Source organism: Alexandromys fortis, unplaced genomic scaffold (genome assembly GCF_014885135.2).
Source record: "Alexandromys fortis isolate MF-2015 unplaced genomic scaffold, M_Fortis_MF-2015_v1.1 scaffold_19, whole genome shotgun sequence".
Classification (NCBI taxonomy): Eukaryota; Metazoa; Chordata; class Mammalia; order Rodentia; family Cricetidae; genus Alexandromys; species Alexandromys fortis.
In genome coordinates this window covers 3,395,888-3,414,397 of record NW_026067890.1, presented here as the reverse complement: position 1 = coordinate 3,414,397, position 18,510 = coordinate 3,395,888, and positions in this window count along the sequence as shown.

Below are 18,510 nucleotides of genomic sequence, written 5' to 3'. Positions count from 1 at the left end.
CCTTAAAAGTCGTATCTGTATGATAGTATATACTAAAAAATATATATGTATATCATGCATTATATGTATATCATATGTATAGTGTGTTTTAAGGGCAAGGAGGGAGAAAGACATAATAAAGAATGAACAGAGAAATTTTTAGTGCTATGAGACCACTTTGAAGGATGATGTATTGGCTGAGTTTATGTGCCATTAAAATAGAAAATATCAAAATAAACTGAAAGAAAATATGATATATTAAAGCCAGTTAGAAGTCACTAATGTGATGTTAATGTTTACATGAAAGTGTATAAATGCTTATTATTTTTAAAATAGACAATTTTTAATTCAGTCATCTATGTTTCCAACTCAAATAACAAGATAAAGAACAAAAGAAATATAAATCAAGCAGAACACATGCACATACATACACACATACTCACACACACAGATGCATGCACACATACATACACACATAATCAAATATCAATAAACTTTAAAACAGAGACCAAATTAATGTAACCAATAACTTATGCTTTCACTGTACAATAAACAGAGAGAATAGAAGACAAAGAGAAATTGAAAAAGGTACAAACTGTCAATATAGCAAATGGAAATGCTATTCCGTCTCATAGATGTTAGTAGAAAAATAAAGGGATGTTATGAAAAGTCATCTGCATATTTACTCAATTTCTTAGATGCATGGTATCAATTCGTTGAAAGATAAAAACCACCAGCTCAGATTCACAGACGTTTAGTCCATAGGGCAAACACAACCAAGACAAGTGTGGCTGCACTGGTTTGGATTCTTCTATTTCTGACACTTATATGTTTGTCAATTAGTTGTCAGTATGTGCACATTTGTGTATATCTGCATGTATGTACACATGTGTCCGTATGTAAATATATACATATATAACTTAATGTATATATGCATACAGACATCCATACATATGTAAGTATAAACAGCAATTTTTCTCTTTTGTTTGGAAGCATTTATACAAATAGGAATTTATATTTTGTTATCTGACATCCATGATTTTTATTCTTCAATAAGGGATTGTTTGAACAACTTGTTCTATCATTAAATGTTGCCATAATTGCTTACTTGCCATGTTGGTTTGGTTCTATTCTGGATTCTTTTTTTTTTTTTTTTTGTTTTTTGAGACAGGGTTTCTCTGTGGCTTTGGAGCCTGTCCTGGAACTAGCTCTGTAGACCAGGCTGGTCTCGAACTCACAGAGATCCGCCTGCCTCTGCCTCCCGAGTGCTGGGATTAAAGGCATGCGCCACCATCGCCCGGCTCTATTTTGGATTCTTAAACTGACAATATTAGACCCAGTATCAACTCTGTGTGTATAACGGGAGCTAATACTGAGTCCTGAATCATTTGAACAAAAGAGTTTATATTATTGAACTTTTTAATGTTCTTGAAACAAATCACTTTATGGTCTTTTATAAATATTGAACATTCCCATTTCACCTAGAAAAAGACATAAAAGTTAATCTGTAATTGGGCTTCCTCATCAGATGCAGTACCATTCTTTGTAAGTTGCTTATGATACAATGAGAAGAAATATTTCATCTGAGGATCATTTTGTTCGCCCTCAGATTGAACTGATTTTTGTATGCTCCGTGTAGCTTTCTTATGCTCTTACAGTGTTTTCCTGGAGAGAGGTCTTATTTACATATTTTTATGAGGGGATGTGCCAAAATAATGTCAAAACATTCAGAACAAAATGGAAAGGCAAAAGATGAGCAAAGAATATTTGAGACTGCGTAAATGGAGTTAATATAAAGAAGTATTCTTACAAATCAGCGAGAAATGGTTTCCAACAGTCTATTTTCAGAGGAATAAATAAGTGCATAAGACACATATATAAATGTAGAACACAAAATAATCTAGCACCAGTTCTTGCTCCCTTCCCACTTCCTCTTTGTCATAATCCTCAATATTGAGGATTTTCTTTCCAGTTTTTTTTTTATTATTTTGGACTCCACCATCTTAAAATGAAATAGAAGTTTGCTTTTGATTTGAATATTTTATTTTTTGTTTATTCATTTGACTCTTTACTCTGTATGAAGTTTATTTTCCTGCATGTAAATTGGGGTGTGGGGGTTTTTAAATTACACGGTTAGAGGCTTTCCCCCCTTATTTACGATGACCTTATTATTATCAGTGTGCTTAGCCATCAAATAGACAGTATGCAAATGGGAGCAGGTGCGTGGAAGTCAATGCTCTTTGGAATTATTTTAGCATCTGCACTGTAATCACAAACCCAGGGCACTCCACTTAACTCTTATTTGTAAAAATTGGATAAAAGAAAACTCACTATAATAATAAATTAACTCATTTGGGGCCCATAAATTACCAGCACAATTTTAAGCCCATAGAATCTAATTATGGAGGTAAAAACTAGGTCCTAAATATCTGGCTTTATAGGCCACCTCAATCCCTCATCAGCTGTGCAACCTCAGACATAACAGTTACATTCCGGAGCCTCCAGCTTCTCACCTGTGACATCCAATTTACACCACTTTTCATGGTGTTCACCGGTTACACTGATGTTCCGTGATCTCGCACATCCTTCCCAGAAACACAAATTTTATCGTCACTTTTTATTTTTGCCAGGGTAACAGATAAAAACAGAGGACCTCTTGGCAGTTGTGCCTAACAGATCACTGTCTGTTGAGCATCCTTTCTTGTCAATTGTCAGGTACGAACGTCTATTCCCCCTTTGATTGCACCTTTTTCTTTTTTAATGTTACTTTTAGGGAAATTAGGAAAGAAAAGTTTTCTTACATCAGTCTTCATTCGCACGGACTTGGAAATCCTGCCTGAAATCCAAAGATATAATTACTTTGCCTATTATTTTTGGTCACCACCCTCCCAATGTTTCCATGAATATCCATGTGACCATTATCCCTGAACATTTTTAAGTCACTTAGTTGGTTAGAGCTGAGCAAACTAGAAATTACTCCTTCAGACACTAGGACATCTGCAGTGGTGGCCACAAGAAGAGTTTGCACATCACGTTATCCACAGTATCAAGTCAGCTGCTGCTGAAGCAGGAGCTTCAAGTTGACAAGAAACCCACCTGAGGCATGTATGGATTGAGAAACACCAAAAGATTAAAATCTCACATGAGGAAGCACCCAGCTTTCTAATACATGCTTGGCTTTTTCGATGTCATATGGATAATGTATAGTTCCCTAGTGTATAATCTGAGGTTCTTTCCAATTCATGTTATGTTCACCATATGTTTAAGTTTTTAGTCTGTTTAAGCATGTCTATTTTATTATGAATTGTGAGAGTTTGGACTCCCTTAGAAGGGGCACACTACTCAAACTCATACAAACACATTTCCTATATTTTCTTCTAATATTTTCATTTTAATACTCCATACATTGTATAAGAAATGAAATAACCAGTTTTAAATGTAGAGCTAGTTTACTATATATAATAGGATATATTACATTTAGCTTTTAATAAATATTTCAGGTTCACTAGATTATTGGAATGTATGTTTTTCCAAATGCTTTAGAACCATTCCAGCCAAGAGTATAAAGTCTTCTTTGGGGTAACCACTAAAATGAGGCAAACTATTTGTATGTGTGTTTGTGCTTGTGTGTATGTATATATGTTTGGGGGATCTATGTTATGTGTGTAGTGCAAGCACGTAAGTGTGGAATGTGCACATATCTATGTACTTCCACAGAGGTCATAGTAGGACATTAGATGGCTTTATCTATACAGTCCTGCCTTAGGACAGGCCCTCTCTCTGATCCACAAGCTTAATGTTGTGGCTACTATTACTGATCAGTGGCTCCTGGGATCTGCCTGGCTCTATCCTCCAATGCTAGGGTTATAGGCACACACAGTAGTTGGCCACCTTTCAAATGTAGGCTGTGGGTTCAAATTCAGGTCCTCGTGCTTGAAAAACATCTATTGTTAATGATCATATATTGTTTACTCAGTGAGCCCACTTCATCTGTCCCCAAAGCAAAATATTTTAAATTACATAATAGATGGTATAAATGCTGCATGATATTAGCTAGTAATTAATGTTTCTATGTTTAGATTGAGATATAAGTTAAATATGAAAACCTTATAGACATTATAATAGTCACCAAAAGAGTAATGCATAACCTCCATTACTTTTCTGGACACAAATTTGTTATAGCTTTTGTCTAGTCATATTTGAAATGCCACAATTGTCTGGGAGGTTTGCATCATGACACCTGACAGTTTTTGCACCATATATGTTTGAAATATATCTATTGCCTATGATAATATACTATGATATTTAAGTGCCTAGATTATGGAATACACTTGCTGGTTTCATGTCTTAGCTCTTTCAATTAAAATGTCAGTGGTCAGTCAGTTAAGCCCTCTCGTTCATTCTCCTCATCCATAAAATGAACATAATAATCTCTACATTATAACTTGATATGGTGAGATGGGCAAAACTAGGTAATATGTTCCAAGTATTCCTGGGAATCTGGCATGGCACCATGTGCTGTAAAGGCTATCTTATATCTTATAGAACTACTAGTTATTTGTATTTAAGCAATGCCAAGACAAAAGAGTTACTTAACATGAAGAGGAGGGACATAGTTGGAGAGACCCCGTGTTAGAATTAGTGAAATCAGAGTCTCCCCTCCCTTTGCTACACCAAATTCAGATAAACATGGATGGAGATAGTACATTTCCCATCAGCTTCTCTACCGTTCTGCCCACGGCACCAACATTCTATTAAGTATCATTTCCCTCCACTCTGATTACCATTTCCTCATGAAAAACAGACAGATATTAATGGATTTAGCCTCCAAACAAGTCCCCTATAATTGGTTTGTTGCTTACCAAATACATTTGGGTATCCTGAATGTCTTCACATATACTATACAGTCACCAGGAAAGTTTCAAAAATAAAACAAACAGGGTTTATTGTAAAAATGAGCATTGCTTTTTATAATAAGAGACAAAGTCTTCCCGTGAATTCAACATCTTGTCTTGTTAACGTCTTTCCTCTCCTTCCACTCTATCATAATAAAGCTTTTACTGGTGGGTGGGGGAGGCTAACAGCAACAGAAGATCACCGCTTGTAAGGGAAGCCGGACTCTATGACTGTGAGTGTCATCAGACTGGCCGGCGTGGTTTATGTCCAGCTTCCTCCTCCCACTGCCATTTTAATGCTGCTGAAATAAATATCGGCTACTGAAGTCATCTGAAAGTACATAAGCAGTCACATAAATCTGGCTGCGACTGTGGAATCTGTGTCTTTACGGAAGAGAAAGAAGAGCTCTTTAAAAGTTGCATACAGATTCTGCCAGCGATATCTTCATATTTCTGAGGATGACTGTAGTAACAAATCTGAAAATTGTTGTGTAACTATATTTAAAGTTTGAAATTGCACCCACTTTTGTTTCATTTCCCAGTAGTTATTGTGAAGATTGTTCCATTATTTCTCAAGTTATAAAGTCATTTTGCCAAAAAAAAAATCTCATAGCACTTCATTGACATAAAATAAAACTGCACTTTGCTTACAACCAAACCAAGTAACATTTTTGCCATCAAAATCCATTATTACCTTCTTGCCTGAAACTGTGGAAGAAATCAGAGTATATCTCTTCCCCCTTTAAAAATCAAACTTGTCCCTTAGGTATACACGCAATGCTGGCGTCTGATTTCTCAGGCAGAACGCTCCAACGGCAGTATCCAAACCCAGTGGGGAGATAGATTATGTAATGTTTTTTTTTTTAAATCTCTAAGGCAGAAGTACTTTACTCTGAAGCCTGAACATAAAATAATAAGATAAAAGTATTATGCTCATTTAGTGAGCAGAAACCCACCTTCTAGCACAATATATGCTTTCATAGAAATAAAATTTAAAAAGCCAGGTTTCTCATAATGCACTTAATAATGTAAGTACCACGTTAGCAAACTGAAAAGAAAAATATCATTGTTTTCCATCCCTAGATTCGGTGCATGTTGTTTCATGTTGCTATACCGGGAGTCTAAAAGAGCTGGCAATAAATAAATGAAGAACACTGTTTAGATTTAGAGAGTTATATTCTTGGGTCCCAGAGACACTTGTAGGCACAGGCAGTTTCTCTAAAGAACAATGATTTTATAGAACTGTGTTTTTATTTATTTTTTATTTATCTAGTTTATATTTTTTTAACTATTTCTTCTTTCTGATTAGCTTCTAGTTCTGCAGTTCCAGCTGTTTCATTCTGTAACTCTCAAGCCCTGTCACTGGGGATTTCTGTGTAATTGCCCATAATACGTACCACATTATCCATTTCAGGAACTGTGCTGAAAGACAGCAGCAATAAGGGGGTTTCTAAAGGCAGTCTGGCTTACGCTAATGGACCTAACAGGAAGGAAATGCAATTTGAAAGAAGCTGATGCATATGTTCTATTGCCGAATATAATGTTTGATTTAATTATTAACTGTCAGTGATGGAGAGGCAGATCCTGTTCAGGTCTACTTCGACTGTGGGGCCTTGCATTCAAAGAAAATAAATGACAGAAGTCTCGTGTATCAATCCAGAACTTCACAGAAGAATATGATCTTTTCTTTCCACCCACAAATCATAGTTTTCTCAATTACCCTTACTTTAGACATAAATTGGGCAATGTTTACCTTTCAGTGTTCATTTTAAGAATATATGGGTTAAAAACATTCTGGTAAGAATTTTGTATTCTCTCTCTCTCTCTCTCTCTCTCTCTCTCTCTCTCTCTCTCTCTCTCTCTCTCCCATTCCTTCCCCCTTTTCTTCCTTCTGTCTTCTCTTTCTCTCTCCCTTTCTGCCACTCTGTCCTCTCTCTTTTTCTTCCTCCCCCTTTGTCTCTTCCTTTCTGTCTCTGTCTTTCTTTGTCTCTTTATTCCTGTTTTCTTCCTTCCTTCCTTCCTTCCTTCCTTCCTTTCTTCCTCCCTCCCTCCCTCCCTTCCTCCCTTCCTTCCTTCCTTTCTCCCTTTTTTCTACTTCTTACCATTATCTCACATGAAAATTGTTCTTGAATTATTTCCTGTGCAAGCCTCGCTCCTGGATTGGATAACTTTCTATCTTCTCCCAGTAGTTGAGGATTCTATCGTATGCTGAGTGACAGGAAGCATTTCAGTGGAGAAAACTGCAACGCATACATACGTGTCTCTGTCTCCCTCTATTTCTCTGAATGAGTGATTTGGCACTAAGATCCTGCCTGTGTCATTTAACTAGCAACTTGTGACTCCCAGTAACACCCATCCTCCTTTTTAAAAAGCCCACAATTGTATGTGAAGGCAGAGAGCAAGATGCAAAGAACAAATTCACTAGAAAGCCAACCTATGAATGCCTTTTCTAAGTTACTTTAAGCCTATGCTGAGAGAAAATGACCTAGTATACACAAAGAAATTGCTATCAGCCGACTGAATTTGCAAGGGAGTTCAATGTATGAAATGCTCTATTGGGTCAGTCAGCTGGAAAAGGAAGGCTTAGCACTCTACGTAAACAGAATAATGGGGCTGTGTAATTTTAGTTGTACATTTTACATCTATCTGCTGAGATTATTATCTTTGACACTAGCCTGGGCAGATGCATAACAGGGGCTGAAATTAAACAATAGCGATGATATTTGGAGCTCATCCAAAATGTTCTCTATTGTTTATGTAAGTGACTCCAACATCATTATTTGATCCATGATTTCTCATTTTTATTACACATATGTTCTTCCATATAACAGCAGAAAACATCAACTCAATGGGAGGCATTTTTCTTTATGATTTCAAAAGGAATTGTTTATTTTTGTCATGAGGATAATAGAAAGCAATGAAGCTTCCTGGAAATGCAAAACCACAATTCAAACATCTAATTGATTTAGACAGATTAAAGAAAAAAATATAAGACCAATCTATATCCTGTTCTAACAGCACAAATGCCTTCTTTGAGAGCCTCATTCTTATTCTGACTAACGGGTTTACTATTTTAGTTATAAATAACTAGAATCTGGCTGCTGTACAATTATTAACAAACTAAAAAAGTTTAATTCTAATGTTCTCAATTCTACAGAATTTAAAAGAACATATTCTATTCATAGACATGCTTAGTAAAAGTGGTTTTTGATGAACTTTAAGGTGTTCAAAAGCTCACTTCTGGGAAGCATATCGATTATAATTCATAAAAGATGCTGCTCAAAACCTGTCATTTACACCAAGCTGAAACAGAGTCATTCTTTTTGTTTGCTCCCCAGACTGTATAGTTACATAAGTTAAAAAAAAAATCTTAAAGACAATTTTGAGGAACCAAAGTCTTCCTGCGGTTAACCTGCATAATATTTTAAATACTTTGTCATGCAAATTTAAATAAATTCCACGTGAAAACATTTTGGGCTTTACATTTAATGATGTATTCTTTCATATTTCTAGCTACAGGAAAGCTTAATTCTTTTTTTGTACTTTTTAAGTTGTTTTTATTGAGTTAGATTTTTTTCTCTGCTTTCTTCCCTTCCTCTCCCTTCCCTTTATCCTCTCCTATGATCCCCTGCTCCCAGTTCTCTCAGGAGATCTTGTCTTTTTCTACTTACCATGTACATTAGATCCATGTATGTCTCCCTTAGGGCCCTCTTTGTTGTCTAGGTTCTCTGGAGTTGTGAATTTTAGGCTGGCTTAATGACGAGAGTTTTATTATTTTAAATGAACAAAGAAAAACACCCACATGTACTATGTCTGGCCTATCCTTTGCAACATCCAGAAATATTATTCCTATGGTATCAGGCTTATTTTGTTACAAAAGTGAGAAGTTACTTGCTAGTTCAAAGTTATCTGTCCAATGTAAACGCACCGTTGTTGAGAAACCTCCATGGAAAGTATAGCGCGTCAAGACTACTTGAAATTAGATTGGAGGTTATATAGATGGCTGAGTAGTTAAAGCACTTGCCTTTCAAGCATAAAAACCAGAATTCAAATCCATCATACCTACATAAATGTCAAGTAAGTGTGGTACCCAGACTGTCATTCAAGAATCTGGATGGTAGAAACAGGTATTATGGATTCTGGGGCAAACTGCCTAGCTTAGACCAGCTAGAATAGGTTGGTTATAGATCTAAGCCAAAACCCTGCCTAGTAAATAATAAGAGAAGAAAAATAGAGAAAGAATCCCCAAATCAGAATCTGCCATCCATACTCATGAGCACATGAATACATACATACTATACACACATACATGCAAAGAAAAATATGTTTTTTAATGGCTGAAAGAGTGTAATATACGTAATTGAGGACATTTGGGTATGGTGTAGACACATACCTTGGGATTGATAATAAGATATCCAGCACACAGTAAAACATGTTTTTCTGTACAGTGCAGGTGTGTCTTCATTTCTAATCTGATTCCTCCAAGCAGCCAAGCTGGTGTTCTGACTGCATGCTAATCTGAATGAATGTCTAAAGTATTCATCTGTACACTGACATCTGGGAAGAGATTGTCCAACACATTCTCAAGTGGAGAGTCTTAGCCAATGGGTCTATTTTTTTTTTCTGTCTTACTGAGCACCAAGTGATTTTCTTTCCATGTGGAAAAACTCACAGTGAGCAACCATGGGTGGAGGGCAAGCAGCCATGGTGGGGAGAGGCGGGCAGGCATGGGAGGAGGGGTTCGTAGACACTAGCTCACAAGTTGGCTGTCTTGAAGACAACTTGATAGAAGTTTTTAGGTTCCCTGGATGAATAAGATGTAATTGTGACAAGAGGATCTGCTCTCCAGTAAGGCAGAGGTCAGGGGTCCCTGGAAAGAATGCAGGAGAAGGGGATGTTTATGCAAAATTTGCCCATTTGGCTCCCCCTTTTTAGTCCAGTCCTTTCCTTTTCATTTTAATTCTTCCCTTCTTTCTCCTCAGGGACTCTTCTGCTCCTTTCCTCTTTCTTAAAATAAGAGCTGAATTTGAGTTGATGGGATTTTCAGAATACAAAATATGGTGAGTTGGATTAATTAGAATATTTCACAGAAAGCTCCCTGCTTTCAGTTAGCCTCTTGACAAAAATAAATGCAAATTCTTTCAGGACTCATAAACTCCAGTCCCATTATCTGGATGCATTTCTATAGGTGCGAGGTAAGTAAAGCGGCTTAACAAAGAAGAACAGAAAAGGAAAAAGTAAATAAATAAGCAGACTTGCCAAAAGTTGTATTCTCAGCTCCTAAAATGTATTCAGTTCTGAATTTTAACTCAGTCAACCTGTATATCACATTAAGACAATGATTTGTCCAAAAGATATCTGGCCATGCTTATGCATCATTAACATTCAAATGAATTACCTTGGCTTTTCATATTGCATTTTCTACCTACTTACATTTTCCTCTTTAAAAAAATGTCCATAGGAGATTTAACTGCCCCTTTATGCCCACAAATGTAAACTGAGGATTCTGACTGTCTCCAGTCTTTATCTATTACCTAAGAAAGCAGTTCAGTGAGAAACAACTCCAACAAGAAGCCATGGCTGCTCACCTTCCTCCCAAAGTCATGCCCGGCTGGATGCCAGTTAAATTAATGATCTGTCTTTTCACTGACTGATTGGTGGATGGACAGAACAATGAGAGCCAGAGTTCAACAACGCATGCCAGGTTTATCCAAGCCCACTACTGATTCTTTCTAAATTTTAAATCTTCGGCGTTCTTGCTAGTATTTGTGTTTCCTCCATAGGAAGACTGCACATTTAATGAAAGCATGGATTGCAGAAACATCATCAAAATATATAAAGTCCTCTAGAAAATCACTTTACCAGCTCGAGAATAATGTCAAGGACTGGGGATACAAGCCAGTGGTAGAGTACTTGATTGACATGTGAAAGATTCTGGGTTAGATCCCTAGAAATCAATAGTGATGATGATGATGATGATGATGATGATGATGATGATGATGATAATGATATATTAGAAGAATGTATGATAAAAGATAGCATTCACTATTGCTTCCCATTTACCTCTAACCACTGATCTTACCCACCTGATGTTAGCTCCTGTTTCATAATTCTGTCTTAGTGATGCAAAGCCCAGAAAATCTTCTCACAATAACCCTAACTGGTAATCAATAGCTTCATTCACATTTTTAGAAAGTTAATGAATATTGTAAGGTAGATCCAATAGAATAGAAGTAGCAAGAATTGTTTAACTGACCTTACAACACCTAAGAAACAACCTTCAATTATGAGATTTGAAGAATAAAAACAAAATCTGCTACACAGCAATGCAAGATGATCACTGAGCTTTTAAATGGTTTAAAATATTTTTTTTTCCAGAAAAACGGGGGGGGGTGGATAAAAGATGACAAGCATTTTCATTTTACTAGTTTCATCTTGAAACTTTTCCACGATCATTCTTTAACTAAAATGTGCAGAGACTTGAAATGTGTAGGCTTCCAGTTGGCAGTACAGGCAAATCTTCCCCCACCAGGTTTTATGTGGGCTGCTGTCTTGACTGTCCCTTCCCTATAAACTTTCAGGCTGGGTTATAGCTATCCACATAGCACAGGTCTGACTCCGGTACGTGTGTCAAGAGAGTCCCAGCTATGCTGCTATCTTGTGAGGGGAGAGTTGCCTGTATTGTTCGTCAGCAGATGGAACTGACTTATAGTAGCATATCTGTAAGTACAGTAGTATTGATTGATCTAATTTCCTTGAAAGTAGAAGAAACAAAACTGTCAGTATTGGAGCTCAGTTTTTACAAACCACAGGTTTTTGTTCTTGTATGAGGAGCTGTAGTTACTGCAGCAAGTCTGCCTTAAGCTCTCTTGGGATTTATTAAAAGGTTCCTGAAATATGTTTTGCAAGTGAACAAGTTCTGTACAAGAAAACATACGAAGTCTGCTTGCTTTTTTCTAACCATATCTATTCATATAAATTATTCTGGAGAAAGAGGAGCTCAAACCAAAACATTTGCTTTGAAATAGTCAGTCTTTGGCTAAATAACTGAACTCTTTGCCTACTACTCAAAAAAAGCGATACCTACGTCCCATCATCCAATTTAAGTAAAATGTAAGAGAAATAGAAAAACAATAAACATCCCAGAAATCCGTAGTGTCTAGGTTGTATAAGAAAATTTGTGTTATTTGGTGCTTCAAAGAAGAAAAAGAAAGAAGAGAAAAAGAATCATTTTCATGTCTCTGAGAAAGGAAAAAAAACATATCTCATATCTTTGTGAGTCATCCTTCCTACTTCATGTGGCGAACATGGCTTATGGAGCGAATAACCTTTAGGCGATTATTGTTTATGACCACCCAGTGCGTGCCAAGAGTAGAAGGAGAGAATATTGCAATTTATTTCAAAGGTTACACATCGGGGCTGAACGCACAGCACCACCACATTATCATAAGGTCTAACTTTTACATAAAAGGCAGGAGCTGAATCACGACCATTGTTTCCCTTCAACCCAGCGTGTTTTGATTTCTATTCTGTGAAACACGTCCCTTCTGATTCTGAAATGGAATGTAGCGCCGCAATGCAAATAAAGCAGGGAGGGGACGTGCTTGTTTGTAGTGCTCTTGTTTTTCCAACTGGGAAGTCTGATTCAAGCATGAGAGATCTGTGGAGTTATTTCTTCAGTGTCTCACCCAAACATAAGGAGATTTCGTTTCAATTTTCGGTCTCTTTTTTTAAACCTAAAGAACACTGTCATCCTACCAGTGAGCTGCGGTGGTTGAAACAACAATACAGCCACCACATGGACCACAGCAAGAAAGAATTCTACTTCTAGGAAGGGAAGGAAAATTGACCAATAGTGACATATGAGTTGTTCCTGTGTCCATCCTTGAAGGTCTTCTAGGGAAAGGCTACTTATCACGCAAGTTGTGGTCTTCAGTTATCCTGGGCTTTCAACTTACTTCTCTAGTTTAATAACCCTTCCCGTTGCCTGCCTAGCATTTTGCACAAGAGTGAACCACATCCGGGAGAGCTTCTGCTTCCCTTCTACAGTCTTTTGTCTCTTTCTCAGCTGCCAAATCCACTTGTCGGAGAAACTCCAAGGCAGGATGGTCACAGCTAACCTCATTCCTTGCTGCTTGAAAAAGGAGATTTTTCTTACAGGGTAGGAAAGCGGTTATTTCAACCAGCATATCCATCTACAAATATAGGCTTAATGTCTACTAAACCCTTAGGATGTGTGGGAGCCTGAGTTCAACCCTGAAGTCATCATTGTATCATAGTAGAGATAGGCCAGCTAACAACCTTCTTCTCTTCTGTTCCCCTCTGCTCCTACCTGCCCCCCAAAACTGTAGATGTTATGCAATGGCATGGTCTATGGCTCCTTTAAAGTGCTGCTGTGTGGTGTGAGAACAGAAACAGTTTTCCCTCTGAAACGGGGGATTTCAAATGAGGACTCTGAATGCTTAAACCACGAATGCATTTCAAACAGGTAGCACAGGAGAGTACAGCACACCATCGCCTGGCATCAGAGTCCCTTTAAAAAAAAGAGAATCTGAATAGCCCCTGCCGCTTTTGAAGTGCCCTCTGATCTTTCTGTCTCTAATGCCTGCTCTCACGTGTACTTCCATGGGTTCCCCAGGTAACTGACAACATGGCTTCCCGGGACTTCAAAGCCAAACTTTCTGCCTTGTTTCATAGAAGGGAGTTTAAAGACCCACAATGAAGCCTGCACAGCACTAGACACTGGATGTGAATGCAAACAAGGCTGAAAGACTTTCTATAGAAACGGAAAGTTCTACACACACATGGGGAAAGCCCAGGAAGATAGTTGGCTGTGTGATTGTGGCAATGTGCCTCCTCCAAGTTTATAGGTCTGTCTCTCAGTTGGCAGGTGGACACAAGTGTAGTAAAAGACTCTTAGGTAGAGTATTCCTTCTTTTGTCTTGTCTGTGTGTGTACAATTCTGAGTGCTAATATGGACACACGCTGCGTGTGCAGGCTAGACAACAAACTCAGGCGTTGATTCTTGATGTCAACTTTCCTTGGGGAAGGGTCTTTTATTTTCCTTCTGCATTTATCCATCTAGCTAGTGCACAAGCTCCACAGAAATTCTCCAGGTTCTGCCTCCCATATTCCTTGGATTACAGGTTCTCCAGATCCAGATCTGGCTTTAATATGGGTCCTGAAGATTCTAACTTAGGGCCCCCCAGTAGTATTGCGAGCATCTTTGCCTCCCGAGGCATCGCTCCAGATTTAGATTGCTCATTCAATAGCTGAAAAGTAAGAAGGGGTGAGGCCCAGCCACCTGTGACTCTAGACACAGAGATGGCGACTTCTCTGGCCTACACTCACACACACACACACACACACACACACACACATAAGTAAGTAAATATCTTTGGAAAGAAAGAATAAATCTGTTCTTCCTGAGTGTGTTGAACATGTGATATGAAAGGAGAAACAAAGCTATCTATGGGAATCAAAGGGACTAACGGGGGTTTGGGTAGGTGGAGTGAAATGGGGACCAGAACATGGGGGAGGAATATGCTCATAGTTACATATGTGTATGAAAATGTCCTTAAGTAAGCTAGAACCTTGTACAATGAGAATAAAAAAGAACCAAACAGCACAGGTGAAGTAATTATAAAGAATGTGGATTGATTACTGGAGCAAGGAAAAAGATGCTACATTCAGAGTGGAGGCGTCACAGATAGATTGAATATGTGACTTGGTGGCAGACGATGAAGGCTTTGAGCCCTGTACAACAAGTTTGACATGTGTGAGGGCAGCCAAGGGCTGGATGGAATGCTCTTCAGAACTGGCAGGTGAGTTCAGGCTGTAATTTAGGTTGATTTTTACATCACTATCAGGGAGTTGGAGGAATCAAATGACCGCAGGCAAAGATTTCTGCCCCTAAAATGTCTTTCAGTCCTGGGGTAAAAGCAGTCTCACCACAGTTGACATATACGGCAAGTTGTTGATATAGCTCAGTAATATTTGCCTAATATAGGCAAGGTCATGGGTTCCATTCCCAGCGTTGCAAGGAGACAGAAATCTCAAGACTAAAGACTATAAAGAATAGGAGATAAACAACAAAGATTTGCCACAAGAGAGCTGTCCTCATCACCGGGCCATCTAGTCTGTTCACAGTGATCCAAGCTAGGCTAGGTAAGACCAAAGAAGCAAGGTGCTTACGGCAAACTTGTAAGAGTCACTGGCCAGTTTCTGCCATGAAATGTAGGACTGAGGAAGCCTCCTTTCTACCTCAGTGTGTGTATTGGTGCAATATTTACTCACAGGCACACCAGAAACTCTGCTTCTTCAGGCGCTCAGGGGTCCTGCTCTGCTGTTACTTCTGCCTCCACCACGTCATTCACTGCATCTCTTGTCTTTGGTGCTCAGATGCCCAGATGCATCTACTCACTGCCTTAGGGCTTCTCCTGAATTTTTTTTGGCTCACCTGGTTTCTAGAAACCAACACTGTACATCCTCCAACAGCAGTGCTATGGTCCTAGAGAAGCAAATTGAAACACACATTTTCCTCTTAAGAGCTTTAGGGACTCTTAGGATAAGTGCCACTTAAGATATCTATATCTACATCTATATTTAATCTTTGTCATCTATATCTAATATATATATATGAAAAATATAGAGAGAAATGTACCCAATAGTCCTCTTTTACTGTTCATGCAACAGTTCTACATATACCTTCACAGCCTCTCTATGGTGAATTATGGATATTACACCTGTTAGCCCATTTCACAGAAAATAGCCTAAACCTTGACGAGGCTTGGTGGCATGTCAACCTGTGTACCAGTCCTCAGAAAATCAGTGGACCCACTTCTACTCCTTCAAGAAGTTTTCCTCCTTTTATGCCACTTAAGGGGGAAAGATTTTCCTTTTGGAACTCTACAATCCTGTCTGTCCTTAGACTTCTCTGTCCTTGATCTGATTAATTTCCAAACTGTTGCTGAGGACGGGACAGAATCTCCAGGGCTGCTTCTGAGCTTACAGAGCAACCTTTGAGCAATGAAAACTAAACCGTCAGAGACGCTATTTTTCCCTTTGCCTTATTTCATCCTTGGAAGTTCTGAGAACAAGCATGTCTTTTTAAAGACGGGAAAGCCCAGAGATGCCATTGCTCTAAGTGGGATAAGGGACAATATATGTGACTCAGCTGCTCTTTCTGAAGCTAACAGTATAACAAAGGGATAATTTCTCATCAAGAGAAGTGGAGCCTATTATACTCTTGAAATAATTTGAATTAGAAGCTTAAAAAATACTATCTAGCCTTAACCTTCATTGACTAAAGAGTCTCAAATCACAGTATTTATTACTATTCTTGTCTAGGAGTCTATCATTTTATGATTTAAGATTGTACCACAAAAATAACACCACATCCAGCTAATCTGCATCTTAGATCTGAAGGAAGGGCTCCATATTGGGGGTGGGGACCTTAAAGTCTAAATATTGTTTGAGTGCTTCCACTGGCATGGAGAGATGTGTGATCACTTTCTAGATTGTGAGGCCACCCTGTAACTGTAAAATCATTTCACTATTTTCTCATAGCCGGAAAGCCCATGCTCAGAGGAGGTCACACTATCCAGCCAATACAGAAACCATGCTGTGACATGTTCTTCAGAATGGTGTTTCCCCTCAGCCGGCAAGCTAAATTCATCCTCACTCAGAACTTCAAACCATAACTCTGTCTCTGTCTCTTGTCACCAAAGCCTTCTCTATTGGTTTCATATTTTTGGCCTCATCTCCTTAACTCCTGATTCTTCACTACTACTCTCTTCCACGGTGTAGGATGTGACCTTGAACCAGCTTCATCAATAGATCCTTTTATCCTTTGCCACTGGCTTGTGTTTGGTCGAGGCACGTGATAGCATAAGGTCCTAATTGGGTAGGAGAAGAAGTCAGGATCTCCTGGGACTGCTGTGAGGCAGCTGTACCAGGGAAGTGGAGACCACAGTTCCTGTTCAACAGATTTCTCCTTTCTGTTCCACAGTTCAATGAGACCTGGATGGGAAGGACTTGCAGCATATTAGACAACTGTATTTACTTGTGCTTGCCCAAGTACTGATAAATACTCCCTTTGAAAGGTTTTTCTCTAATTAAGCAGTGTGTCATCAGTATGGAGCCTGTTTCCCTTGCACTTCTGTTACAACGTGCAGGTGATGCCACTTATACGAGCTACAGTCACCTGCTCATCTGTCTGCCTCCCAGAAGTTGGGAAACTATTCAGCCCTTGCAATGTTTAGCACAATATAGGAGTCCAGTTAAGGTTTATGAAGACATTTCCAAACACTGTTTTGCTGAAGCTGTCAACAGGCTAATGAGACAGCTCAGCTGGTAAAGGCACTTTCTACCAAACCTGATGCTTCCTTCCTCGGGTTCAATCCTCAGAACCCACCCAGTGAAAGGAGAGAACCAGGTTCCACATGTTGTCCTCCGACCTCAAGTCAGTGCTCTCTGCCCTCACGCATACATATAGATGAGTTTAGCAAAGGTCATCTTAAATCTGGAATGAAGGTGATCTAAATGAAACTGTCAAATAATGGAGGAGACAGAGTGCCAACTGGACATCTCTTCTCATCAAATGAATCTTTAAGTACCCAGATTTGGTAACAACTAAATAATGGACTCACAGGAATTTTCACACAACCCAGATTGATGCAAAGAATGTAGATTGCTATCTACAAACTGACTACAAGGCCCCCATTGTTAAAGATAACGCCTATGTTGAATGTGGAAATGTTAAGCTAGTGCCTACATAGTCTTCATCTCTGTTTTCAGACTTCTTTGGGACAGGAAAATAATCTGCATACCATTAAAAGAGTAACATAAACCCCATGCCAGGCACAAACCCTTTATCTACAATGGTGTACTATCTGCAGGATGTTTGAGGGTACAGTGGCACAAAACTTATGGTAGTAACCAACCAAACTGATTTGACTTAAGACCCACTCCATGAACTGTAACCCACAACCAACAGTACATGGGTTATCAAGAACCTTAGAGTATATAGACTGGGGAAATGGAATAAAACGAAATACAGGCCTAAAAGAAGACAAAAAATGTGGTAATAAAATTATTCATAATTATATTCTGCTATATTAGTGTCTTGTTCAGCTGTCATTAGAGAAGCTTCCTCTTGCAGAAGATGGAAACAAATATTGAGGTAACAGACAAATATTAATCAGAAAGTTAGAGGTCTTGGAACACTCATCCCTAACTAAATAAGATGTCTCCATCAAATCCCTCCCAGTCAGAGCTCAAGAAAATCTGTAGAAGAGGAGGTAGAAAAAGTATAAGATCCAGAGAGGGTGGAGGACACCACAAAAACAAGGCCCTCTAAATCAACATGAGCAAAGCTCACATGCACACACAGAGATGGAAGTAACATACACGTGTCTATGCCTGGTCCTCTGTGCATTATAGCTTTCAGTTTAGTGGGTTTTTTTTTTTTTTATGAGATTCTTGAGTGTGAAAATGAATGGGTCTCTGATTCCTATGCTTTCTCTTGGGCTCTTTTCCTTCTGTTGATTTGTCCTGGCCAATATCAATGTGATAGATTTTCTACCTTACTATATTTCATTTTGTTATATTTTAAAATTTGAATTAATGAACACCT